Below are 3,879 nucleotides of genomic sequence, written 5' to 3'. Positions count from 1 at the left end.
GAAGGTCATCTCTCTTGCGTATAGCCTGTAATGAAAAAAATAATAATATTGGAAATCAAAACATAACATGACCACAATATGGCAGCTGTAGTGGTTCAGACATTGAAAATATTAAATCATTTTTTTAACGGTTTATGACATATTAACACTTGGCAGCTGATCTACAAAAACACTGAAATCAGTTTAATACACACACATTACTTGCAGGAATTGCAAATATCCCTTTTCTGTCATACTCTGTATGATCCAAGGATTGTAGCAGCCACAAGATTCCCTACAGCCACTGGCTGTCAATACTACATTTTGATCAACATGAATCAGGATGCAAGTATATACTTTGATGCAGAAAATTATTTTTCACCTTCACATGATATTGCAGTTTTGATTTGAAATCGTCCAATTATAAAATATACAGCATCAACAAAACCAACAACAAAAATACTTTAGAAACTGCCAACAGGTAGTAAAAATTCACACATGATGACATTACTGCATCTCGATTTATTTATTTCATTAAATTATAGATGCCTTGATCCTGTATGCTGCAATGCACTGTATGTCTAATATATAATACAAGTTTTCATACAAATTTACCAGCTTGTTTTACATTTTATCTGAATAGAGTTTAACAGTTCTATAACAAGGATGGTAGCTTGCTTCTGGAAGTGAATTAACTCAATTTCTGTTTTATAATAAAATTAAAAATAAAACCTTTGGAACATTGTTCATCTATAAATAAAATTCAGTTTCTTTATTATTATTTGTTTATCTTTACATTGTTATCATTACTATTCAAACCTGTATTTGTAACAATTAGACTGAAACATCATTAAACGGGCAATTAGAAGTTCACAGAACATAAAGATTTTGCTCCTTAGATCTGTTTTCTTTTTTTAGGATAAATCAACTTGACAGTCTCATACTGCATTTACTGTTTACCCCCACAATCTTGTCAGCATCTTCAGCAATACCTGCTACCAATAAACAGTAGCATTGTCTCTTCAGCCTAAAACAATTTGTCATCAGTTTGCTTCAAGAGAGACCTCTTTATTCAGATTCCTTCAAGAGATACCTTTCTAATCAGATTGCTTCAAGACAGACCTTTTAAATCAGATTCCTTCAAGAGAGATACCTTTCTAATCAGATTCCTCAAGAGAGAGATCTTTCTAATCAGATTTCTTCAAGAGAGATATCTTTCTAATCAGGTTTCTTCAAGAGATACCTTTTTAATCAGATTCCTTCAAGACAGACCTTTTTAAATCAGATTCCTTCAAGAGCAATCCCTTTCTAATCAGATTCCTTCGAGAGATACCTTTCTAATTAGATTTCAAGTCACATTTTTCATCAAATTCCTTCAAGAGAGATACCTTTCTAGTCAGATTGCAGATTCCTTTTTTTATTCAACATTCCTTCACAATTTTTTTCTAATTCTAATCCAGATTTCTTCAGAGAGACCTTTAAATTATAATTTCTAGTCAGATTGAAGAAACAACATTCTTTTAAATCCAGATCTTCGAGACATATCTCTTTTTAATCAAATTCCCTTCAAAGAGAGATACCTTTTCTAATCACGATTCTTCAGAAGAGAATAACCGTTTTAAATAAATTTCCTTTAGACCGCCTTTTTAAATCAGATCCTTCAAGACAATCGCTTCCTAATCAAAGAGAGATCCACACTTCGAGAAAAAATTTACATCATATTTTGTTTTTTTTTTTGTTTTTTTTTTTTTTTTTTAATCAGATTCCTTCATTTTTATTGTTTTTGTTTTTTTTTTTTTTTTTTTTTTTTTTTTTTTTTGTTTTTTTTTTTTTTTTGTGTTGAGATTCCTTCGAGACATATCTTTTAAATCAGATTCCTTCAAGAGAGATACCTTTCTAATCAGATTCCTTCGAGAGATACCTTTCTAATCAGATTTCAAGTCACATTTTTCATCAAATTCCTTCAAGAGAGATACCTTTCTAGTCAGATTGCAAGAGAATCACATTTTTAATCCGATTCTTTCGAGACATATCTTTTAAATCAGATTCCTTCAAGAGAGATACCTTTCTAATCAGATTTCTTCAAGAGAGATACCGTTTTAATCCGATTCCTTCAAGAGAGATACCTTTTAATCATATTCCTTCAAGAGAGACATCTTTCTAATCAGATTCCTTCAAGACAGACCTTTCTAATCGGATTCCTTCAAGAGATACATTTCTAATCAGATTTCAAGGGTCACATTTTCAATCAAATTACTTTGAGAGACCTTTTTTTTTTAATCAGATTCCTTCAAGAGAGATACATTTGTAATCAGATTCCTTCATGCGATACCTTTTTAATCAGATTCCTTCAAGAGAGATACCTTTATACCTTTTAATCAAATTCCTTTAAGAGAGATAATTTTTAAGGTTACATACACACAGAACTTTATGTGGGGGGGAGGGGGAGGGGAGTGAATACATGTTGGGTAGCAAAAAATGTTTGTGTAATACAAGCCTCTACATAGTCACAGATTCTAATCATCTCAATAATATTTGGTAATGTCCTTACCAAGTTTAATCACAATTGGATACAATGTTTTCCAGATGTGTGCAAAGGTTAAGTGTGACATACAAAAGACTGAATGAACAGACAGCTTCCATATATACACAGATTCTCATACTAGCAATAACGTTTGTGAGATAATAACAGATTATTAGTTTTACATGAAAACCCCAAAAGAGGAAAATTAATAAAGACAACATGACATATTGATTACAAATTAAATTGGATAGAACACCACTAGCAATCTTTGTCATAACCATATCTTTGCATACAGGTATATATTTACATTATAAAAAAAAACAACAAAAAAAAAACAAACACAAAAAAACCCCCACTACATACCAATTTGTTACACATGAACGATTTAATTAATCTTTTTTATTCACAGAAAATATTTTTCCCCCAGGTATTCACAAGTAACTGTTTTTCGTTGGCATTGAGCTACGCCTGAGTTCTCTGTCATGCTCTACCATGCCTCCTTTAATTTGAATATTTAGTACCCTTTCATGTCTTAATTGTAGCAAATTGCACAGTTGGCATGGTTTCTTGAAATTAATCCCAGAGTAATTTGTTTCTGTCAAGCAATCAAAGCCTTAGGAGAATAATAGTAAACGTTATTACAGATCTAAATTTAAATGACTGTCTATGCATTTACCTTAAGCCTTTAATCAATTGTAAAGAAGTGTTTAGTTCAGAAGTTAAAACCCCTTTATCATATGCACAAATGTATTAAAACAGCAAAACTGCCAATATATTTGGTTGCAGTGGTAACAAAACAAAGGGCACAGGTATCAATTGACAACAGTAAATCTTTTTGTTGCTTAACTATTTTATTTAATGTCAATATTTTATGTTTAGTGTGAATGACTTGTGAAATGCATGTAATCTCCAAGAGGGATGTAAAATGTTTGTGAGTTTTCAAAACATGAAACTGTATCAACTAGACTTTAATACAGCACAATCCACCGCTCAAAGCATTATCAGTAGTAAACACGGTGGAGGTAAAAAAAAAAATCATGTCTATTTTAGCCTAGACTCCCATTAATAAATTAGAAGATTTAAAAATCTATGCAAGTTAAAAATAAATCTTGTTTTTTTTTTCCCTTGAAGGGTAATTTCTTTTGCAGATAATTAGAGAAAAGGTAAATACACTTAATCTTACTAAACAGTGCTGCAGGATATGGCCTACCTGCTTACCTACATGGATACCTAGCATAATCTGATGCCCATAATCTGGTGCAGGTGGTGCTCGGTGCACGCGGCACGCGGTGCACACAGTACACGGTGCGCACGGTGCTCAGTGCATCAGAGTTTAGTATCTCATGTACATAGCGCCCATGGTGCTCGGTACACTT

Source organism: Polyodon spathula, chromosome 4 (assembly GCF_017654505.1).
Source record: "Polyodon spathula isolate WHYD16114869_AA chromosome 4, ASM1765450v1, whole genome shotgun sequence".
Classification (NCBI taxonomy): domain Eukaryota; kingdom Metazoa; phylum Chordata; class Actinopteri; order Acipenseriformes; family Polyodontidae; genus Polyodon; species Polyodon spathula.
Note: the sequence above shows the minus strand (reverse complement) of the source record.